Raw genomic sequence first — 8,862 nt, forward strand, 5'->3', positions numbered from 1 at the left:
ACTTCTCTCTCTCTCTCTCTCTCTCTCTCTCTCTCTCTCTCTCTCTCTCTCTAATTATCTCTCCATCTCTCACTCTCTCTCCATCTCTCTCTCTCTCTCCCTCTCTCTCTCTCTCTCTCTCTCCCTCAATCTCTATATCTCTCTTTCTCTCACTCCATCTCTCACTCTCTCTCCATCTCTCACTTTCTCTCAACATTAATTCCCCTCTTAAATATATTCTAGGAATCAATCATCACCTCTGCTAGGCAAGCAACAGCTTGGATCCCTTTCAACCACAGATACAATGTCTCATTCCTCTTTCCTCACCCTATGGAGTCCACACTGATCTAGGAAACAGAGCAATAGGAGGGAATAGGAGGGCACCTTTCCTCTATGGATGAGTGAGAGCATGGTCATGGGGTGACAGAGTTGGGAGGAAATGAGGTAATAGTGGTAGCATGTTATGATGAAGACATGATCCATCCAAACACAGTATTAGAGCACAGCAGGGAGTGGTTGGTCTTCTACAGTAAGTGGGCTTTCACTAAGAACTCCTTCAGTATCGTGTACAGTAGAATCTGCATCTGCATTTACATGCACTATGTATCCTTAAATAGGACTATTACAGGCTCGTGTCTAGGTTATGTAGTTAACAGAGGACTATGACAGAGTCATACCAAGGTTATGAACTGTAGTTACCAGATGCTTATTATTGGGTCGTATGTAGTTACCAGAGGACTATTACAGAGTCGTACCAAGATTAACTGGTTACCAGATGACTATTACAGGGTTGTAAGTAGGTTATGTAGTTATCTGGTGACTATTACAGGGTTGCATCTAGGTAATGTAGTTACCAGGTGACTATTACAGGGTCGTATCTAGGTTATGTAGTTATCAGGTGACTATTACAGGGTTGCATCTAGGTAATGTAGTTATCAGGTGACTATTACAGGGTTGCATCTAGGTAATGTAGTTATCAGGTGACTTACAGGGTTGTATCTAGGTTATGTAGTTACCAGGTGATTATTACAGGGTTGTATCTAGGTAATGTAGTTATCAGGTGACTTACAGGGTTGTATCTAGATAATGTAGTTATCAGGTGACTATTACAGGGTTGTATCTAGGTAATGTAGTTATCAGGTGACTATTACAGGGTTGTATCTAGGTAATGTAGTTATCAGGTACCTATCACAGGGTAGTATCTAGGTAATGTAGTTATCAGGTGACTATCACAGGGTTGTATCTAGGTAATGTAGTTACCAGGTGACTATCACAAGGATGTATCTAGGTTAAGTAGTTATCAGGTGACTATTACAGGGAATAGGTGGTAGGTACACTTCCAGGGCGTCAGAGGCTAGTCATGAGGGAGGCATTACTCTGAGTCACATTGCACAATCTGCTGAGGGCTCAGTGCTTTTCCGTCTTTTCTTTCTGGGCTTCCAGAAGATTTACTGATTTGTTGATACAACATGACATTGAGAGTGAGTGCATCCCTCTTATCTCTCTCGCTCTAGATCTCTCTATAGCACTTGTCTTCCATATCTCTCTCCATCTCACTATCTTTCTCTTTCTGTAGCCCCTCCTCACTCTCTCTTTCTCTTGAAATAGGTTTTTTTTCTTGTCTTCCTCATCCTCGGACAGTGTTGTGACCCCACCCCTGTGGCCCAGTGGCCCTGACACAGTCTCAGTCAGTTAGTCAGCCAGTCCGTTAGTCAGTCAGAGTCAGCCAGCCAGTCAGCCAATTAGTTAGTGACAGTCGGTCAGCCAGTCAACAAGCCAGCCAGCCAGTCAGTCAGTCAGCCAGCCAGCCAGCTGTCCAGCCTTTCAGTCCATCAGTTAGATATTCAGTCACTCAGTCAGTCATTAAGTAATTTAGGGGGGAGTGGTTCAATCATTTCGCTACTTTCCCTTTAATAAGAGCTGCCTCTGGAAAAAAGTAACTGATTAGTGGTGCTGGCAGCCAACCACGCGGACCGCTATGTGGAGACCAGAGCCAATGAGGAGCCCCGCTGGGCGGAGGTTACAAAATCAGCCTGAACCCAATGACTCAGCAGTGTGCGTGCAAGATGACACTTAACAGAGATTTAAAGGGCCAGTGTACGACATGCCGGCCAGCTGAAGGAAGCTGAAAAATGCACTTTCAAAATCAGGCCAGCTGTTCTGTTGCCTCCCTCCCTCCTCCTCTCCCTGCCCACGCTACACTGTGTTCGTGGCCCGGGTTCAAAGTGCTGTAACTAGGCAGCAGCAGGGTTTTAGGAAAGGAGTGAGGACAATGCTGTATTCTTCAGACGTTAGTGGTTCTCAGTAGGAGACCACGCCTGTGTTTCCCCCTAAGGGATGCATCGTGACTCAGCACTGCTTTACAGTTCACTGACGACGCATCGCCCGCATCTCATTTTTTTGTGCAGTACTTTTGATCAGGGCCCATAGAGCTCTGGTCAAAACTAGTTCACTATATAGGGAGTAGGGTGCCATTTGGGACGCCACATTGTCATACAAGTTTGTTGAACTATTCCTCCTACCAACAACCCGTCTATGGAAAAGGACATAACTGCCATAACCGCCACAATGGCACTCCAATCCACTCAGGGATAATTGGCTAAAACAGTCCCATGCAGCACATACCATTCTCTGACTGAAACACAACCAGTAAATAACTTAAATTAAATTACATGTTACTCCACTCCACTCCAGAGTCCCTGGCTGGGACATGTGACTGACTTGTCTTAACTTTGTGTCCTCTGACGATGCGTCCCAAATAGCACCCTATTCCCTTTATAGTGCACTATCTAGTCAAAAGTAGTCCACAGTGTAGTGAAAAGGGTGACATGATGTTAACCATGACTGTCTCTAAGATGACCTCTGACCTCTGGTACGTTGTTTAAGTCACACAGACAGATGTATAAAATCCATAGCTTTGTCCTGGGTGCATAGGCCCTGCGAACATTGCTTGGATTGTTTTGCCAGCTACTTGCTATGAGGGGGAACTGCTAGCATAAATTATAACAGCACAAAGTAGATAGACTGTCCTGGGCCGCTCAAATGTGCATTCAACTTCTGGGTCTGCTCTAATCTCCCTCCCAATATGTCTCTCGCGCCAAACAGATGACTTACGCACGTGAGACTAGATCTGGTACAGATGGCGCTAAAGTAAAAACCTAATTGTAATTAACTTGTAAATAAATAATGATAACAGTCATGGGAGCCTGGGACCTGATAAACCAGACATCTACATCTAACAGGAGTCGAAGTAAAGAGGGATACACCAGCTAGAACCTTCTCATTGAGGATCTGGTAGGACAAACAAAGCATGATGGTGGCTTATTGTTTTCCCCCATGTTGTTCATCAGGTTCTGCTGTAGGTGACAGGGCGACATGCTGTGTCGACTAAAACAGCATAAAACTGTGTGTATCACAAAGTATGATGAAATGAATGAACCAGCTACAGTAATTTTGAGCAACATTGAGAAATAGTTTGGTAGATTTTTTGGTCAAATTAATCAGTTATCTACCTCTGATAAGCAGCTAGCTAGCTATAGCTAGCTGGTAGGTTGCTAGCTTATTAGCTCCCATGACAATTTCAAGTCTTTATGTCACGTCTACTCCCGCTCTCCCGCTCCAGCGCTAGACGTCGCTGGTTTGCTAACCACTGGTACTGGCAACCAATCATTACGCACACTTGGCAACCATCATTACGGACACCTGCGCCCCATCATCATGGACACCTGGATTTCATCACCACCTTGATTACTTCCCCTTTATCTCACACTCTGTACCCTCACTCATCAGGAAGTATTGGTTTTCATGTCCAGACGCTTCTCCTGTTTTGCATCGCTCCATGTTCGTTATTATTAAACTCACCAACTGCATTTGCTTCCTGACTCCCTGCGTCTCCATTACACTTTCAAAACTAATATCCAACTAACTCGGAATTATTACGTTATTTTAAAATGAAAGTTAACTGGCTAGCGCATCATGCTTTGTGACATTTGTTAGCTAGCTATCCCCAGTTAGAGAATGTGTTTACACCTATTGCATCTGCATGCTTCTTGTGTTCTCCCTGGTCCACTCATTCGTTCGTGAGCTGGCTGCTCATTCTCAATAGTATAATTGAATATGTTCAAAACAGTTGCAGCATGTGCAGCAGTGGTCATTCAGTTTTGACATGCAAAAGTGAAACAGGTGTATTTATTCAGTTGTTCAAATGCACAGATCGCTTTATATACTGTATCTTCCCAAAAAATACCGCTAGTTTGAAAACGTGGCATCATATTTCTCTCATGATGCTTTGTTGACCGCACGCACGCACGCACGCACGCACACACGCACACACGCACACACACACACACACACACACACACACACACACACACACACACACACACACACACACACACACACACACACACACACACACACACACACACACACACACACACACTTGCATAGTACGGATTCCTCCCTCTGACCCCTCTCCCCAGCTGTACTGTTAGATGGAAAGAGGTGAAGTCAACAGTGGAAAGTTCCATGGGGTATACTGTACATGTGGTGTCCAGGGCATTGTTCTGGTCAGGTCAGGACAGGGCTGCAACAGTCAGCACAGCACACCACAGTGGCGAGGCACAGGGTATATATATACTGTAGCCAGCCCAACCGTACGGTGCATGCTGCTGACCAGATCTCTTGGGTCATGAATCATCGCTAAGACATGCCAGAGAGCCTCTTAAAGATAAACAACTTGGATTCTCAGGATTCTAAGAATACATAAAGAATTGTATGAATATAAATACCAGTAATACAGTATAATGAACTATAGTATAGCTGCAAAGTAATTGAACATTACTGCGGGAAAATTCCCCTCTAGATTCCAAAAATATTCTAGAATGTTCTTTAACTGATGTGACTCATGTTTTGACAATCATGTTTTTTTTAGATACGCTTCTTCCATGTACTGTTCCGTATGTGTGAAACGTGTAAGTGGATCTGGATAAATGACTGCACTCCTCATGCACGCACACACACATGCATGCACAATCATTTGGTCTTGCTTGACTTATCCTTGCCTGAAGGGTAAAGGAGAGCAAAGGGTGTTTTTCTGTCAACTCATCACACTGCTGCAAAACATGTCAGACAAGGATATTTTAGTGCTATGAGCAAATGAGCTCTAAGAAATGTAGGCCTTCATGTCTCACATTCATGCTTGGAGGGTTAGGGTGAAGAACCATTTGCATTACTTGTTGTAACCCGTTGTTTTAATGACATAATTATAAATATCCCTAATAGGTACCAGTACTGGATAAGGTAGGTTACCAGTTCATTGAAATCTGTGGACCCTGTGCATTCTACATGAACTGTAGCCTACTAGCTTTGCTCTGTCACACAGCCCTCCGCTTCGAGGTTAACTGTTGACATAACAGTTGTATTATAACTTGAACTTCGGTTCCTGCCACTTTAAGAGATCTCATCTTCACCACTTTTCCTGGAGGAGCAATCAGTCATTTCCGTATCAATCTTCAATCTATATTATCTGTGATCCCTCTTTCGTTCACCCGTTCTTTTTGCTCTCTTTCTGTCTGGTCGGTGGTTTTTTAAGCGGCACATCAAAGGTATGATGTTGTCAACTACACCTGTTCATATACATGTAGTGTAACTGCAGAGGATAAGAGGATAAGCAGTCCATTTAATGTTGGAATAGAACTTCTATCTCGAGAGAAGACATTGAATGGAGTCAGTTCTATATTGGTAAAACAGTAACTTTAATTATTTATAGCTAGGGCATTCATCAATGCCTTTCTCCGTACTGCTGAGCCTGACACAGATTGAAGCTTTCTCTGTAGCCCACATTTGGACACCATTTGGAGCATTTAAAGACCCACTCCAGTAAACACTGAAAATATTTCCTAGAGAAACTTTAACCACTTAAGCCTTATCTCCAGGAATCTAGGAATAAGTGAGAAACCATTGGACTCTTTTTACCCTGCCATGTCCCCAGTACAATGTCCGCCGGTCATAGATTTACTATTACCTTGTATTACCACATCTGCCCTACTTCACATTTCACCTCTCAACACTCTGCATAGAGGCAGGGGACTCTGACCCTGTGCAGTGTGAACGCTATGCCTGCCAGTCAGAGAAAAGTTTTAGAGTATTTATCTGCGTTGCCACACAGAGGCAAGGCCAAGGCCTACTTACAGATATGATTAGCCTTGTACATGTAAAGGGTACACACTATCCTTGGACACTCTGATCTGATCCGTTCTCTCTCTCTCTCTCTCTCTCTCTCTCTCTCTCTCTGTCTCCCTGCATTTCAAAATACCCTTATTTGTCTGCTTGTGGCTTGAACCAACAAGCCATCAATCAACAGATTAAAATACACTATTTTGCAATGAAGGTCTATAGTAGCATCAACAGCACCCTCTAGGTTAGCACCATTGTGTAGCCGGAGGACACATTTTTTCCATCCTCCTCTGGGTACATTGACTTAAATATAAAACCTAGGTGGGTCTTGGTTCTCACCCCCTTTCATAGCCTTACACAGTAATTATGACATCATAATCACATGGAGTATGTCCTCCAACCTATCAGAGCTCTTGCAGTAGGAACTGACATGTTGTCATCTAATCAAAGGATCATAAAATTAATCTAGTACTGAAAGCAGAAGCAACAGATAGCTAGCACTGCAGTGCATAAAGTGTGGTGAGTAGTTTACTCAAAGAGAGAGAGAGAGACAATAGTTGAACTGTTTTGAACAAACAGCGGAGCGAGAGAGAGCTAGCTACGTTTATTTGTATTTTCTTCTTACTTATCTTAGTTTACCGTTCACTTACTTAGCTAATGCAGCTCATTTAGCCTACTCAACAACTTGACTCAAACAGAGAGGAATGCAATTTATGTTAGCTAGCTGGTTAAGGCTATCTATCCAACACTGCAACTCTTCCAAGTCAAGGTAAGCTTTCGGTTTATTAATGTATTGCCACGGGTGCCCGCCAATGTAAATTCTAAACTGCTTGCTGTACACTGTACAGCGTGGTTGTACACATGGATTGGATTATGGGTTTACTAACATGTTAGTTCTAGTTTGTTGACTAGCTATAACTTTAATATGGTGACAACGATGTAGGCTGTGTAGCGGTATACGGTTATGGTACGACGGATTGGCTTGGAGAGGTTTTCGCGGCTGGTCACAGACAGCTGTTATGTTGTGCACTGAAGTCCACAAGCGAAGAGAAAAGGTGAGAGGAGGAGAGCACATAGATGGGGAAATGAATTCAACAACAAGCAAAGTAATGATGCTGTATGCGGCTGCTATGAAAGTGAACTGTGATCAGGGGTGTGTGTATTCATTCTGCCGATTCTGTTGCAAAATTGTTTCTTAAACAGATGCAAACGGAACGAAAGAGGGAGGGACCTACCTGCATTTTTCCAGTAGGAACTCTCTGTTTGGACTAATGATTACACCCCAGATCAGCTAGACACAGGCAAAAGTGTGCAAGGCGATATTGAATGTGTCACTGTGCACCTACGTTATAAACTTTTATTTGTAGGTTGTAGCAACCTCATGATGGGTATAGGGCAAATTAGAGTATCATGTAGCAGCCTAAACCTATTGATGTTACATTGAACTGGATGAATGGAATATGAATGGCAGTCATTCAATATGATGTAATAGAAATAAGGCCATCCTCCCTAATCTTAAACTGCATTGACCGCCACTGATGTGGATGGAGCAACAGAATTGCAGGGTTGCTGAAAACGATGACATCCCACATTGGAGACTTTGGGAGTAGACGTGTCACTGACCTGAATAAGCCCTATCTATGCTGACAGCTTACTCTCAGGCACTCAGAGTCACACAATGTCAACTCAGCATTACTAGCGAGTCAGCCCTGTATTTTCAATCCATTAAGTTCACTGGTAAACTGTTCACCATCCAGTATAATCATTGATTTTATCCTCCTAAAAATCCACCTACTATAGCAACCAGCGCACATATTGATTGGCCATCATTTAAGGAGGCGATCAACCTTAAAGTAGATATATTTCCCCCAAAAATGATGTAGGCCTCTTGGCCTTATAGTATTTTAATAACCTGAATGGCTGAACAAGCCCGTCGTAGCTGCTTTCTAAATGCACCCATTAGCACAGCACTCCTCAAGCACAGGGCAGGCTGCTTTAGATTTTGGACACTGAGTCATAGAGACACTTTGTGACACCTCCGCGGCAGCCAAATCACTGAACCACCCTCCACCCTCCATCCCGCCGTCCATCAGTCCCTGTTCTCAGTCCCGGTGGTGTTTTTTCCCCCGTGCAGTACACTCTCTCTGATGGATCAATAACCACTTATATAACGGGCCTTGTGGTGCCGGTTTGGGATGGAGATGGGATTCCAGCTGACTGGGAAATCTGATGCAGCTTTGGATGTGGATGATGACCCACATTCTCTCCCCTCTTCCTCCTCCTCTGCCCTCACCCATTCCTCCCCCCTATGCCCTCCCCCAGCCACCACCACCCTCAACCCCCAGGCAAGCAGGGAGATAGAGAGCGAGAGTGAGAGAGAAACAGAGATAGAGATATGCAGGCAGCTCCAAGCAGAGTGGTTCAGTGCAGTACTGTGACAAGCCAGGTCATGAAGGCAGGCAGGGGATATATAGATTTTTTTGTCAGTGGCTCATGACATAACTGTTGGGACGTTGATGGAAAGAGCCCGGCTGGGGTGTCACCAGCCAGGCAGGGCCTTAGCTGCCACCGTGCCACACACACACACTTAGCATTAGTTGAAAGGGCATATGATATGAAGCCACTAAGAGGCATTGAATCTATCCTTCTCTCAGGGTCTCTGAATTTTGAATGGAGGGTAACTTTATTGAAAAGGGAGTCAGCTAT

Source organism: Salmo salar, chromosome ssa20, assembly GCF_905237065.1.
Source record: "Salmo salar chromosome ssa20, Ssal_v3.1, whole genome shotgun sequence".
NCBI classification, from domain to species: domain Eukaryota; kingdom Metazoa; phylum Chordata; class Actinopteri; order Salmoniformes; family Salmonidae; genus Salmo; species Salmo salar.